This window comes from Tachyglossus aculeatus, chromosome 4, assembly GCF_015852505.1.
Source record: "Tachyglossus aculeatus isolate mTacAcu1 chromosome 4, mTacAcu1.pri, whole genome shotgun sequence".
Lineage (NCBI taxonomy): Eukaryota > Metazoa > Chordata > Mammalia > Monotremata > Tachyglossidae > Tachyglossus > Tachyglossus aculeatus.
The window spans coordinates 89,538,809-89,555,535 of record NC_052069.1 but is presented as its reverse complement, the minus strand read 5'-3'; positions in this window follow the sequence as shown (position 1 = coordinate 89,555,535).

The window sequence follows — 16,727 nt, the reverse complement described above, 5'->3', positions numbered from 1 at the left end:
CTCGCCATCCCCCCATCTTACCCCCTTCCCTTCCCCACAGCACCTGTATATATGTATACATATTTGTACATATTTATTACTCTATTTATTTATTTTACTTGTACATATCTATCCTATTTATTTTATTTTGTTAGTATGTTTGGTTTTGTTCTCTGTCTCCCCCTTTTAGACTGTGAGCCCACTGCTGGGTAGGGACTGTCTCTATATGTTGCCAATTTGTACTTCCCAAGCGCTTAGTACAGTGCTCTGCACATAGTAAGCGCTCAATAAATACGATTGATGATGATGATGATGATTTATTTTATTTTGTTAGTATGTTTGGTTTTGTTCTCTGTCTCCCCCTTTTAGACCGTGAGCCCACTGTTGGGTAGGGACTGTCTCTATATGTTGCCGATTTGTACTTCCCAAGCGCTTAGTACAGTGCTCTGCACACAGTAAGCGCTCAATAAATACGATTGATGATGATGATGACCAGCATACCTTGTTTGTTTTCTTCAAGGATAATTTGTGGTTTAAAAAAAAAATCAAAATAGATTTAGGGCCCACATTTGCATGGGCATCAGTTGACCGGAGACGGTGCTGATGGTGACATAACTGGTGGTTTCTGAGAGCCTGTCCCACCTCCGAGCCCACCCCGGCAACTCTGAACTGATCGCCTGTACCCGACTGCAGATTGCTTCCACTTCTGTTCCCCCTCACCCTCCTACCCTTCTACCGCCACTGCCCAGGAACCCCAGAACCGGGCCCAAAATCCCTGCCGGCTGCTAGCAGGGAACAGAGTTAGAGCTGAAGGCCACCGACCGCTGTCAGCAGGACCTTACCGATGCTGAAAGACATTCTGGTGTGGAGCATTTTCATTTCAAATGACTCGGCCTGTCCAGCAGTAATTGTCCAGCAGTAGGGACTGAGAATTGCCAAGCTCAGAGAGCCAGGGCTGGGAATTTTCCAGGAGACTCTGGCAGACTCCGGGCCCAGTGTGAGCCCGCTGTTGGGTAGGGACCGTCTCTATATGTTGCCAACTTGTACTTCCCAAGCAAAATGGGGATTAAGACTGGGGGCCCCGTATGGGACATGGATTGCGTCCAACTTGATGACCTGGTATATAACTCCAGTGTTCAGAACAGTACTTGACACAGAGTAAGCACTTAGACAAGTACCATCACCATCATCATCATCATCAACAATTATAGTCATAATAATACATTTTTGGGGTGCTTGGTGTCTCTTGACTTGGGGGATTTCAAATCAAATCATCTTAAAATGATTAAAATGCCTGGTGGCAGATGGAAGACATTTCAGGAGATGTGCTAGGACTTGTCTTAGTACAGTGCTCTGCACAAAGTAAGCGCTCAAATAAATACGATTGAATGAATGAATGAATCTAAGGGAACCCAACCTGTTGGCCTGTCTCCCGCCGATCACTATTTAGACTCTGAACATTCATTCACTCATTCAATCGTATTTATTGAGCGCTTACTGTGTGCGGAGCACTGTACTAAGACAAGTCCTAGCTCATCTCCTGAAATGTCTTCCATCTGCCTCCAGGCATTTTAATCATTTTAAAATGATTTGATTTGAAATCCCCCAAGTCGAGAGACACCAAGCACCCCAAAAATGTATTATTATGACTCTGTTGATGATGATGGTATTTGTTTAAGTGCTTACTCTGTGTCAAGTACTGTTCTGAACACAGGAGTTATATACCAGGTAATCAGGTTGGATGCAATCCCTGTCCCATACGGGGCCCCGAGTCTTAATCCCCATTTTACAGATGAGGTACAAAGAAGTGAAGCCAGGATTAGAGCCCAGGCCCTTCTGACTCTCAAGCCCGGGCTCTATCCAGCAGGTCATGCTGCTTCCCATGATTATTATAATAATTATTATTGTTGTTATCATGTAAACTCACTGTGGGCAGAAAATGTGTCTGACATAGTGTTGCACTGTACACTCCCAAGCGCTTACTACAGTGCTCTGCCCAAGATAAGCACTCATAAATACGACTGAATGATTGATTTGTTAAGCACTTAGTATGTGTCAGACACTGATTCATCTAAACACCAGGGGAGACTCACGTTAATTAGGTCAGACACAGTCCCTGCCCCACATGGAGCTCATAATCTAAGTAGGAGGGAGCATAGCACATAGTGAGCGCTTAACAAATGCCATTATTATTATTATTATTATTTCCAATTTAAGCCACACAGCTCCTCATGACCTAACTAAGCTTGAAATTATTGCACACCACCTCCCTTTCCAGGAAGGGTAGAGTCCAAATTACAATTTACCGTATGTGAGCGGCCTCTACGGTGGGGCACATTGGATGGTTGCTCAAGCTGATGTTTATATCGGTAATCCCACTCCACATAAATATCAGGTGGTTGGCACCCTACACAGAAACGCAATCTGAAACCTAAGCAGCACTTTCAGATGCCTTAATACTGCAGTATGAATAACGCAACAAAGGCCGAGTCCTCGGCCTGACTTCCTTGCGGCCTCTATTTGAAGAGGTGGAAATGTTGCCATGTGATGTTTGTGGGGGCAGTTTCTTGAACACCAGCTTCTTACAGGGGGGAAACGTTCCTCCCAGATGTCCCTTAAAGTCACAAAAAGAAATCAGACTTAAATTTGGCCCCTACATAGCAAAGGTTCTTACTTCGGATTATCATTTACAAGGTAAATATTTTCACCTGTGTTGCGATATCTGGCCAGTGAGCTAAAAAGTCCCACCTTATTCAGTCCTCATATGAACTACAGGGCTCAGGTGTTTCGGAAGCTTGGATCCCGTAGGTGGATAGCCATCCAAAATCACCTTTTTTTCCAACTGCTTCTAGACTGTGAGCCCACTGTTGGGTAGGGACTGTCTCTATATGTTGCCAACTTGTACTTCCCAAGCATTTAGTTCAGTGCTCTGCTTAGTAAGCGCTCAATAAATATGATTGATTGATTGATTGTACTTCCCAAGTGCTTAGTACAGTGCTCTGCACACAGTAAGCGCTCAATAAATATGATTGAATGAATGAATGAACTGCTTGATGGCCCTGGAGAAAGAAGAAAAGCTGTAATTATGGTATTTGTTAAGTGCTTGCTACGTGTCAAGGTACTGTTCTCAGTGCTGGGTTATGTACAACTGTCAGCTGTGTGACTTTGGGCAAGTTACTTAACTCTTCTGTGCCTCAGTTACCTCATCTTTAAAATGGGGATTAAAACTGTGGGCCCGCCGTGGGACAACCTGATCACCTTGTAACCTCCCGAGCGCTTAGAACAGTGCTTTGCACATAGTAAGTGCTTAACAAATACCATCATTATTATTATTAAGTTAATCAGATCAGACACAGTCTAAATAGGAGGGAGAACAGATATTAAATCCACATCTTAGAGTTGAGGAAACTGAGGAATAGAGAAGTTAAGTGAGGTCACACAGCAGGCTAGTTGGGGAGCCAGAATTAGAATCCAGGTCCTCTGACTCTCGACCCCGAGCTCTTTCCACCAAGCCGCACTGCTTCTACAGAAGACATTCAATCAATCAATCAATCAATCGTATTTATTGAGCGCTTACTGTGTGCAGAGCACTGTACTAAGCACTTGGGAAGTACAAGTTGGCAGCATATAGAGACAGTCCCTACCCAACAGTGGGCTCACAGTCTAAAAGGGGGAGACAGAGAACAAAACCATACATACTAACAAAATAAAATAAATAGAATAGATATGTACAAGTAAAATAAATAAATAAATAAATAGAGTAATAAATATGTACAAACATATATCCATATATACAGGTGCTGTGGGGAAGGGAAGGAGGTAAGATGGGGGGGATGGAGAGGGGTGCCACTGGGGAAGGGGAATAACAAATGTTTGAGACGGGGATGAACACAAGCCACTTGCGAGAAGACTTGCCTGGTTCATTCATTCATTCAATCATATTTATTGAGCGCTTACTGTGTGCAGAGCACTGTACTAAGCGCTTGGGAAGTACAAGACGGCAACATAGAGAGACGGTCCCTACTGGTTCCGATGAAGGAGTCTGAATTCGGAATTCCCTCCGTATTGCTGGCACCGATCGCATGCTGAGGGCAAACCAGTTGTCAAAATCCATCGTACAGTATATGTATCCTGTCGCTTAGCAACGTTAAGATGTTTTTATGACTAAGACTTAGCCAGACACCCAGAAGCGTAAATTTGAATCTCTGGGGAATGTAACTGATTCACTGCTTCTCTCTTATGAGATTACAGAAGCATTAAAACATTGTTTTCCTGAGGCCTTTCCAATGTCCTGGAATTAAGAAGGCTTTTAGACTGTGAGCCCGCTGTTGGGTAGGGACTGTCTCTATGTGTTGCCAATTTGTACTTCCCAAGCGCTTAGTACAGTGCTCTGCACATAGTAAGCGCTCAATAAATACGATTGATGATGATGATGATGAGACATTAGAAGCGCAGCATCTGATCTGATGGTCTTGTACGTACTACTGCATTTAGTACAGTGCTTGGCACACAGTAAGCACTTAGTACCAACCTCCTCACTGTGCCTCTTTCTCACCTGTCTCGCCACCAACCCCTGGCCCACGTCCTGCCTCTGGCCTGGAACGCCCGCCCTCCTCAAATCTGACAAACAATTAATCAACAATTGATTACAATTGACAACAAATCTGATTAACGATTAATTAACTGCAGAAGCAGCGTGGCTCAGTGGGAAAGAGCCCGGGCTTTGGAGTCAGAGGTCATGGGTTCAAATGCCGGCTCTGCCACTTGTCAGCTGTGTGACTTTGGGCAAGTCACTTCACTTCTCTGGGCCTCAGTTCCCTCATCTGTAAAATGGGGATGAAGACTGTGAGCCCCACGTGGGACAACCTCATGACCTTGTATTCCCCCAGCGCTTAGAACAGTGCTTGGCACATAGTAAGCACTTAATAAATGCCATCATTATCATTATTATTATTATTATTATCTCCCCCCAACCTTCAAGGCCTTACTGAAGGCACATCTCCTCCAAGAGGCCTTCCCAGACTAAGCCCCACTCAAATTCGTGAAGCGTTCCAGATTTTTCTATTTTTCTATTTATTTTATTTTGTTAGTATGTTTGGTTTTGTTCTCTGTCTCCCCCTTGTAGACTGTGAGCCCACTGGTGGGTAGGGACTGTCTCTATATGTTGCCAACTTGTACTTCCCAAGCGCTTAGTACAGTGCTCTACACACAGTAAGCGCTCAATAAATACGATTGATTGATCTCCCACTCCCTTCAGCATCGCCCTGACTCGCTCCCTTTGCTCCCCTCCCCACTCTGCCAGCCCCACATCACTTATGTATATATCTGTAATTTTATTTCTTCGTACTGATGTCTGTCTCCCCTCCTCTAGACTGTGAGCTAACTGTGGGCAGGGAATGTCACTGTCCATTGTCGTATTGTACTTTCCCAAGCGTTTAGTACAGTGCTCTGCATACAGTAAGTCCTTAATAAAGAATTAGATGAATGAATGAACAAATGTTGTTACCATTATCATCATCATGGGGTGAGGTGACTCAGTAAGAATAATAATAATAATGACGGTAGTTGTTAAGCACTGTTCTAAGAGCTGGGATAGCTAATAATAATGATAGCATTTATTAAGCGCTTACTACGTGCAAAGCACTGTTCTAAGTGCTGGGGAGGTTACACGGTAATCAGGTTGTCCCACAGCAGGCTCACAGCCTTAATCCCCATTTGACAGATGAAGTGACTGAGGCACAGAGAAGTTAAGCCAGGTTGGACGGAGTCCCTGTCCCACATGGGGCTCCCAGTCTTAATCCCCATTTTACAGATGAGGTAACTGAGGCCCAGAGAAGTGAAGTGAATTGCCCAAGGTTACACAGCAGACAAGTGGCGGAGCCAGGATTTGAACCTGGGTCTTTCTAACTCCCGGGCCCATATTCTATCTACTAGGCCATGCTGTGCTTCCTCTTCTTGAAAGCTGAAAAACTTTAATGTACTAATGGAAACATCCAGGCTATGAAGAAACACCTACTATCAACAAGCTACTTTAGAGTTATTTGAAACTTCACTTGAAGACAGACGTAGAGGCCTAAAAAACTGACTCTGCTGCCCAAAAATGTGTCCGTCCAGGGACTAATTCCAAAGGGACTGATGAGAGCAAACTGCCCTGAGAGCAAAATAATAATAATAATAATAATGGCATTTATTAAGTGCTTACTATGTGCAAAGCACTGTTCTAAGCGCTGGGGAGGTTACAAGGTGATCAGGTTGTCCCACGGGGGGCTCACAGTCTTCATCCCCATTTTCCAGATGAGGTAACTGAGGCTCAGAGAAGTGAAGTGACTTGCCCAAAGTCACACAGCTGACAAAGGCCGGAGCCGGGATTTGAACCCGTGACCTCTGACTCCAAAGCCCGGGCTCTTTCCACCGAGCCACACTGCTTCTCCAATGCCATTGCATATAAGGCAAGAGAAGCAGCAAGCCTTAGTGATAAGAGCCCGGCCTTGGGAGTCAGAGGACATGGATTCTAATCCCGGTGTCGCCGCCACTTGTCTGCTGTGTGACCTTGGGCAAGTCACTGGACTTCTGTGGGCCTCAGTTACCTCATCCGGAAAATGGGGATGAAGACTGTGAGCCCATGTGGGACAACCTGATTACCTTGTATCTCCCCCAGTGCTTGACACATAGTAAGCGCTTAATAAATACCATTATTATTATTATTATTATTATAAGGTTCCCTGATGAAAGTAGCGTTAGTATGAGACGCAGCATGGCCTAGTAGAGAAGCAGCATGGCTCAGCGGAAAGAGCCCGGGCTTTGGAGTCAGAGGTCATGGGTTCAAATCCCAGCTCCGCCAATTGTCAGCGTGTGACTTTGGGCAAGTCACTTCACTTCTCTGGGCTTCAGTTACCTCATCTGAAAAATGGGGATTAAGACTGTGAGCCCCCCGTGGGACAACCTGATCACCCTGTATGCTCCCCAGCGCTTAGAACAGTGCTTTGTACATAGTAAGCGTTTAACAAATACCATCATTATTATTAATAGTAGTAGTAGATAAAGCACAGGCCTAGGAATCAGAAGGACCTGGGTTCTAATGCTGGCTCTGCGCTTAGAACAGTGCTCTATTTATTACTCTATTTTATTTGTACATATTTATTCTATTTATTTTATTTTGTTAATATGTTTGGTTTTGTTCTCAGTCTCCCCCTTCTAGACTGTGAGCCCGCTGCTGGGTAGTGGCCATCTCTATATGTTGCCAACTTGGACTTCTCAAGCGCTTAGTACAGTGCTCTGCACACAGTAAGCGCTCAATAAATACGATTGAATGAATGAATGAAAGCTTTGCACATAGTAAGCACTTAATAAATGCCATCATTTTCATTATTATTATTGGTTGCTCTGTGACTTTGGGCAAGTCCCTTCACCTTCCTCTCCCCCTCGTCCCCCTCTCCATCCCCCCATCTTACCTCCTTCCCTTCCCCACAGCACCTGTATATATGTATATATGTTTCTACATATTTATTACCCTATTTATTTATTTATTTATTTTGCTTGTACATATCTATTCTATTTATTTTATTTTGTTCGTATGTTTGGTTTTGTTCTGTCTCCCCCTTTTAGACTGTGAGCCCACTGTCGGGTAGGGACTGTCTCTATATGTTGCCAACTTGTACTTCCCAAGTGCTTAGTACAGTGCTCTGCACAAAGTAAGCGCTCAATAAATGCAATTGATTGATTGATTGATTCACTTCTCTATGCCTCAGTTCCCTCATTTATAAAATGGGGATTAAGACTGCGAGCCCTATGTGGGACAGGGACTGTGTCCAATATAATTATCTTGTATCTACCCAGTGCTTAGAACAGTGCCTGGTACATAGTAAGCACTTAGCAAATACCACAATTATCATTATTATTTTTATTCATACTTTTTTGACTTTCTACTTGGTGCAGTGTTCTGTACGAGGCAACTACAGAGTGCTTAGTGCATAGTAAGTGTTCAAAAAATACCATTGAATGATTGCGTTTAGAGGATGGGTAGAAATAGGTTCATACGTGCAAGAGTGAGCTGATTGTGGGAGATTAATTGAGGAAAGTTTGATGGAGGAGGTGGGATTTCGGCTGGCTTTGCGAGGAAAGCTGTAGTCTGTCTAATATGGGAGGGCACAGAGGGAAGGGTTGATATGTTAGCTTGCCTCTAGACTGTAAGCTCCTTGTGGGTAGGAAATGTGCCTACCAACTCTGTTAGATTATACTGCTGGGGGATTAGGAGTGGGGCGAATGTCAAATGTCCAGAGGTCACGGATCCAAGTGTGTGCGTTTTACGAACAAGTCGTCACTGTTCGAATTGCCCATACTTGCACCCCCCCCCCCCCCCCCCCAGGCCCAATATCTGATTTTTTAACCACTTTCGGTGGTTTGTGTTTACAGTTAGATCTGTTGGCCTAGCAAATGGATATTTCTTAGAGACCCAAATGCCTGCAGAGCCCTGACCAACCTGAACAAAAAAAGATGAGAAATGAGTAACAGGGAAATAAAATCAGAGAAACAAGATGAGATCTTCTCTTTGAAGAGATCAGCTTCTGTGACTTAATCCCTGTCCTTCCCCTGATTTTCCCATCATTTTCCCAGCATCACCATGCTCCCTGTCTCCCTGTCTTCCCTAACTTTACCCTCCTTTCCTCTTCTCCCTCTATTTTCTGCATCACCCTGTCTTGCTCCCTTCATTCATCTCCCCCTCCCAGCCCCATGGCACTTACGCACATATCTGTCATTTGTTTATTTATTTTACTGTCTCACCCTCTAGATTGTAAACTCCTTGTGGGCAGGGAACAAGTGTATTTATTGTTACATTGTACTCTCCCAAGTGCTTAGTACAGTGCTCTGCACACCGTAAGTGCTCAATAAATATGATTGAATGAATGAATGAATAAATGAATAAGCCCATAATCTTAGCATTATCCTTGACTCATCTATATCATTCAACCCACGTATTCATTCATTCATTCATTCATTCATTCAATCGTTATTTATTGAGCGCTTACTGTGTGCAAAGCACTGTACTAAGCGCTTGGAAAGTACAATTCGGCAACAGACAGAGACAGTCCCTACCCAACAACAGGTTCACTGTCTAGAAGGAGGAGACAGAAAACAAAACAAAGCAAGTAGACGTGTCAATACCATCAAAATAAACAGAATTATAGCTATATACACATCATTAATAAGGTAAATAGAGTAATAAATATGTACAAATATACACAAGTGCTGTGGGGAGGGAAAAAGGGGAGGGCAGAGGGTGAGAGTGGGTGCGATGGGGAGTGGGGAAGGAACAGAGGAAAACAGGGAGGTTCCAGTCTATTCAAGCCACCAAATCCCATCTGTTTAATCTTCACTAAAATCCTCCCTTTCCCCTCTATCCAAACGGCGGATTGACAGATTGATCAGTCGATTAATGGCATTTATTGAGCACTTACTGTGTACAGAGCACCATACTAAGCACTTGGGAGAGTACAATGTAAGAGTCAGTGGACACATTTTGTGCCCAACAGCAGCTGATATTCTACCTGTATACATGTTTGTACATATTTATTACTCTATTTATTTATTTATTTTACTTGTACATATCTATTCTATTTATTTTATTTTGTTAGTATGTTTGGTTTTGTTCTCTGTCTCCCCCTTTTAGACTGTGAGCCCACTGTTGGGTAGGGACTGTCTCTATATGTTGCCAACTTGGACTTCCCAAGCGCTTAGTCCAGTGCTCTGCGCACAGTAAGCGCTCAATAAATACGATCGATGATGATAGAGGGGAAGGTGGCCATTGAAATATATTAAAAATTGCGGATATGACACGTAACTGCCGTGGGGCTGCGGGTGAGGCGAATACCAAGTGCTTAAAGGCTAAAGGTGCATGGGTGGTGCAGAAGGGAGAGGGGGTAGAGGACATGAGGGCTTTTAGTCAGGAAAGGTCTCTGAGAGATGTGATTTTAACGAGGCTTTGAAGGTGCTGAGAGTGATGGTCTGACTCCTAACTAGCAAGGCTGTGAACTGCTAACAGCTCATAACTAAAAACAAGTGAGGATGCATCACGTCCTAAATCCGTTTTCATTAGACCATGTATGATGCACGAGAAGGATGTGGTTGAAAATGAATCCGGCCCACGTCATCCCCCTGGCCCGGAATGCCAAGCTCGCTCTCTTCCTCCCTTCAAGGCCCTACTGAGAGCTCACCTCCTCCAGGAGGCCTTCCCACACTCAGCCCCCTCCTTCCTCTCCCCCTCTCCCCCCCCCACCTTACCTCCTTTCCCCACAGCACCTGTATATATGTTTGTACATATTTATTACTTTATTTATTGATTTATTTTACTTGTACGTATCTATTCTATTTAGTTTATTTTGTTAATACGTTTGGTTTTGTTCTCTGTCTCCCCCTTCTAGACTGTGAGCCCACTGTTGGGTAGGGACCCCGTCTCTATATGTTGCCAACTTGGACTTCCCAAGCGCTTAGTACAGTGCTCTGCACACAGTAAGCGCTCAATAAATACGATTGATTGATTGATTGAGTCATACAGGAAGCGAATCAGTCGATCAATCATTTTTATTGAGTGCTTACTCTCTGCAGAGCGCCGTGCTAAGCGCTTGGGAGAGTACGGTATAACAGTAAGAGTAATCGTTACTCTTAGAGAAGCAGCGTGGCTTAGTGGAAAGAGCACGGGCTTTGGAGTCAGGGGTCATGGGTTCGAATCCCGGCCCCGCCACATCAATCAATCAATCGTATTTATTGAGCGCTCACTGTGTGCACAGCACTGTACTAAGCGCTTGGGAAGTACTAGTTGGCAACATATAGAGACAGTCCCTACCCAACAGTGGGCTCACAGTCTAAAAGTGTCTGCTGTGTGACCTTGGGCAAGTCACTTCACTTCTCTGAGCCTCAGTTCCCTCATCTGTAAAATGGGGATTAAGACTGTGAGCCCCTCGTGGGACAACCTGATCACCTTGTATCCCCCCCAGCGCTTAGAACAGTGCTTTGCGCATAGTAAGCGCTCAATAAATGCCACCATTATTATTATTATTATTAGAACAGCACTTTGCACATAGTAATTCATCAATCGTATTTATTGAGCGCTTACTATGTGCAGAGCACTGTACTAAGCGCTTGGGAAGTACAAATTGGCAACATATAGAGACAGTCCCTACCCAACAGTGGGCTCACAGTCTAAAAGGGCTCACAGTCTAAAAGGGGCTCACAGTCTAAAAGAGTAATTGCTTAACAAATGCCATTATTATTATTATTATTATTATTATTATTATTATCATTATTATTATTATTACTCTTCAGGAAGAGGGCCAGATACTTAGATCTGGTTGTATGTCACATGCCCTTATTCTGACTCCTGGGCTCTGGTTTTCGACTTTTTCTACTGTCTGTCACCCTGCCGTAATTACCCCATGTAATTATCTCCGCTGATGCTTCAGGTTTCTGTCTACTTGTTTTCTATTTTCAATACGTCTAGTACCAAGACAGGGCAGGCTGTCATTCGGGAAGAAGATTAATTGACCCATCCCGGGACCGCTGAGCATTTAGGTCAAACGCGAATCCTTGCAATCAGCGGGAGTAAGAGGGAAAATAAAGACGCAACAGAAAATCGCAAGAGCCCAGGAAGAGGGTTGCATAAATTCCAGTAGATCGGTGGTTTTATACACGAGTGCGAAGCTGGTGGTTGAGATGGTATGATTTGAGGCGGTGGAGGTTGGTCAGGGAAGGCTCCCTGGAGGAGTAGGGATTTCGGAATTTCCCCTCTAGATTATAAACTCCTTGTGGGCAGGGAACACGTCTGCCTGTTCTGTTGGATTGAAAAGCAGCTTGGTGTAGTGGCTAGAGCACGGGCCTGGGCATCAGGAGGTCATGGGTTCTAATCCCGGCTCTGCCATTTACCTGCTGTGTGACCTTGGGCAAGTCACTTAACTTCTCTGTGCCTCAGTTACCTCATCTGTAAAATGGGGATTAAGATTGTAAGCCCCATGGGGGACAGAGACTGCGTCTAACCCGATTTGCTTGTATCCACCCCAGCACTTAGTACAGTGCTTGGCACATAGTAAACACTGAAAAATACCATAATTATTATCATTATTATTATTACTACTCTCCCAAGCAGTAAGTACAATGCTCTGAACCCAGCAAGCACCCAATAAGTACCGGTGAATGATGGATTCAGAAGAGCTCTGAAGCACTTAGTCCAGTGCTTGGCACATAGTAAACACTGAAAAATACCACAATTATTATCATTATTATTATTATTATTATTATTATTACTCTCCCAAGTACTAAGTAGCACTAAGTACAATGCTCTGAACCCAGTAAGCACCCAATAAGTACCAGTGAATGATGGATTCAGAAGAGCTCTGAAGCACTTAGTACAGTGCTTGGCACATAGTAAACACTGAAAAATACCATAATTATTATCACTATTATTATTACTACTCTCCCAAGCACTAAGTAAAATGCTCTGAACCCAGCAAGCACCCAATAAGTACCAGTGAATGACGGATTCAGAAGAGCTCTGAAGCACTTAGTACAGTGCTTGACACATAGTAAACACTGAAAAATACCATAATTTTTATCATTATTATTATTATTATTATTATTATTACTCTCCCAAGCACTAAGTAGCACTAAGTACAATGCTCTGAACCCAGTAAGCACCCAATAAGTACCAGTGAATGATGGATTCAGAAGAGCTCTGAAGCACTTAGTACAGTGCTTAGCACATAGTAAACACTGAAAAATACCATAATTATTATCATTATTATTATTATTATTATTATTACTACCCACCCAATCACTAAGTACAATGCTCTGAACCCAGTAAACACCCAATAAGCACCAGTGAATGATGGATTCAGAAGAGCTCTGAAGCACTTAGTGCAGTGCTTGGCACATAGTAAACACTGAAAAGTACCATAATTATTATCATTATTATTATTATTACTACTATTCCAAGCACTAAGTACAATGCTCTGAACCCAGCAAGCACCCAATAAGTACCAGTGCCAAGAGCCAAGGCACATAATAAACATAGTAAACACTGAAAAATACCATAATTATTATCATTATCATTAATATTATTATTACCCACCCAAGCACTAAGTACAATGCTCTGAACCCAGTAAGCACCCAATAAGCACCAGTGAATGATGGATTCAGAAGAGCTCTGAAGCACTTAGTACAGTGCTCGGCACATAGTAAACACTGAAAAATACCATAATTATTATCATTATTATTATTATTATTATTATTACTACCCACCCAAGCACTAAGTACAATGCTCTGAACCCAGTAAGCACCCAATAAGTACCAGTGAATGATGGATTCAGAAGAGCTCTGAAGCAGTGCAGTGCTTGGCACATAGGAAACACTGAAAAGTGCCATAATTATTATCATTATTATTACTACTCTGAATTATTATTATTAGTAGTATTACTACTCTGAAGCCATGCAAAGACATAGTCTGGCTTACTTGCAAGTGCCAGAGAGAATTGATTCCGGGCCAAGGGAAGAGATTGTGTAAGAGGTCGAAGGCAGAAGAAGTGAGAGTGAGGCACAGTGAAGAAAATAGCTAACAAGGAATGAAAAGTGGGATAGTAGCAAGTGTTATTTATATTCGTTCAATCGTATTTATTGAGCGCTTACTGTGTGCAGAGCACTGTACTAAGCGCTTTTGTAGTACAAGTTGGCCACATAATATTAACACCTGTCTCCTCCCTAGACTGTAACCTCATTGCGTTTGGGAATGTGTCAAGGAACTCTGTTATACTGTTCTCTCCTAAGTGCTTAGTATACTGCTCTGGACCCAGTAAGTGCTCAATAAATATGATTGATCGATTGATTGATTGAAGAGCAGATATATAAAGAGAGAGACTTGGTCTTATAAAGGAATGGGTGGATGGATGGATGGGTGGATGGATGAATGGAGGAAAGCACTGAAACCAATTGTCTGGAGTTTCTGCTTAGTACAGAGGGAAATGGGTAGCCACCGGAGAGTTTTGAGGAGGGGAGATGTGGTTGGCGAGCAACATTTGAGGAAGATAATCTGGCCAGCAGGATGCAAGAGACTGGAGACGTAGAAAGCAGAGAAACTTGGGAGGAAGCTGATGCTGTTCACCTTACCACTCACCCCTTTTCCCATCTTCCTTCTGCCTGATGATGATGGCATGTGTTAAGCGCTTACTATGGGCAAAGCACTGTTCTAAGCACTGGGTTGGGGGGAGATACAAGGTGATCAGGATGTCCCACGGGGGGCTCACAGTCTTCATCCCCATTTTACAGATGAGGGAACTGAGGCTCAGAGAACTGAAGTGACTTGCCCAAGGTCACACTGCAGACACGTGGCAGAGCCGGGATTCAAACCCATGACCTCTGACTCCAAAGCCCGGGCTCTTTCCACTGAGCCACGCTGCCTGAAACCCCCGCCCCCTGCACATCTGGCCAACCACTGCTCTCCCCAGCTTCAAAGCCCCCTGTGAAATTACACCTCCTCCAGAAAGCCTTCCCTGATTCCCTTCCCTTCTCATCTCTCCACCCAATTTCCCCCTCAACAGGCACTTCAAACTTTCCACATCACGTACCTACTCGGGTACTCAAACCTCCCCCCCATAGCAGCTATGATCATAACTTAAAACTCCCTTGCTTATCTTTACCTGGAATTTAATTGAGCATCTCTCTCCCCTACTAGATTGCAAGCTCCTTGAGGGCAGGAATCGGGTCTACTAACTCTACGGTCCTCTTCCAAAGACCTCTAAGGTCACCAATGGCCATTTTCATGCCCAATCCAAGAGGCTGTACTCCATTCTAGTCCTCCTCGACATCTCAGCTGCCTTCAACACTGGTGACCACCCCCTTCTCCTGGAAACATTGTCCAACCTTGGCTTCACAGACACTGTCCTCTCCGGTTCTCTTTTTATTCATTCATTCATTCATTCAATCGTATTTATTGAGCGCTTACTGTGTGCAGAGCACTGTACTAAGCACTTGGGAAGTACAAGTTGGCAATATATAGAGACGGTCCCTACCCAACAGTGGGCTCTGTCTCTTTCTCGGGCTTCTCCTCTGCCTCCCATTCACTAACCATGGGAGTCCCTCACAGCTCAGCTCTGAGTCTCCTTCTATTTTCCATGGACACCAACTCCCTTGGAGAACTCACTTGCTCCCATCTTTATGCAGACGATTGCCAAATCTACATCTCCAGCACCGATTTTTTCTCCTCTGCCGTCTCATATTTCCTTCTGCCTTCGGGACATCTCTACTTAGCTGTCCCGCCAACACACCTGACTTAATATGGCCAAAACAGAACTCCTCATCTTCCCACCCAAACCCTGTCCTCCCTGACTTTCCCATCACTGTAGATGGCACCTCCATCCTCCCTGTCTCACAAGCCTGTAACCTTGGCATTATCCTCGATTCATTTCTTTCCTACAAACCTACACCAAACACCATCGGTTCAACATTCACGACACCTCTAAAATACACCCTTTCCTCTCCATCCAACTGCTACCCCTTTAATCCGAGCACTTTTCCCATTCCACCTTGATTACTGCATCAGTCTTCTTGCTGACCTCCCTGCCTCCTGTCTCTCCCCACTTCTGTTGCATTTTTTGTACAAAAACCCTTCAATCCAAGTTTCCCCATTCTTTTTTTGTACAACAAACCTTCAATCCATGGTCCCCATTCCTCAAGAATGATTGCCTTTCCATCTCTGCATCCAACGGAAATTCCTTACCATTGGCTTTAAAGCATTCAGTCCCCTTCCCTTCTCATACCTTGCCTCATTAATATTCTACTACAGTCCAGCCCACACATTTTTCTCTTTTAATGTCAACCTATTCACTGTACTTCAATCTCCTCCACTTTACTATCGACCCCTTCTGCCTCTGACTAAACCCTCATTTCCTCTTCTCCCACTCCCTTCTGCATCACCCTTGTTCCCTTCATTCGCTCGTCCCTCTGCCCCACAGCACTTATGTACATAGTTGTAATTTATTTACTCATATGAATGTCTGTTTCTCCTTCGAGTGTCTTGTGGGCAGGGAATATGTCTTCAGTCATATTTTAATCTCACAAGCGTTCAGCGCTCTGAACACGGTGAGTGCTCAGTAAATATGATTGATTCCAAGCTCAGAGTAAGCTCCAAAATACAATTGATTGATGGACCGATTAGCATGAAGAGTCTCGCCAGAGCACTTTTTTAGTGACGATGCGAATATGAAGTGAGGTCTAAGGTATCCCGAGAGAAGTGAAGGGCAGTAAAGTGGGTTGGTGTTTGAAAAAATTACAATCCTAAGTAGCATGGCCTGGTGGCGACAGCACAGACTTGGGAGCCAGAGGACATGGGTTCTAATCCCAGATCCGCTACTTGTCTGCTGTGTGACCTTGGGCAAATCACTTCACTTCTCTGTGCCTCAGTTACCTCGTCTGTAAAATGGGAATTAAGACTTTGAGCTCCTTGTGGGATGGGAACTGTGTCCAACCTGATAACTTTTTATCTACCCCAGTGCTTAGAACGGTGCTTCACACATAGTAAGCACTTTAAAAATATCATTATTATTATTATTATCTTATTGTACAGTCAAGGGCATGAAGGCATATTTGCTTTCCATGGGACCTTTTCACTGTCCTGGACCTCGGCTCAAGAAAATCAGTCAACCGACCAATCAGCGCTTTGTCACATATCCTCTATGTAGTGGATCACGGCCTCAGCCTTCAAGGAGCTC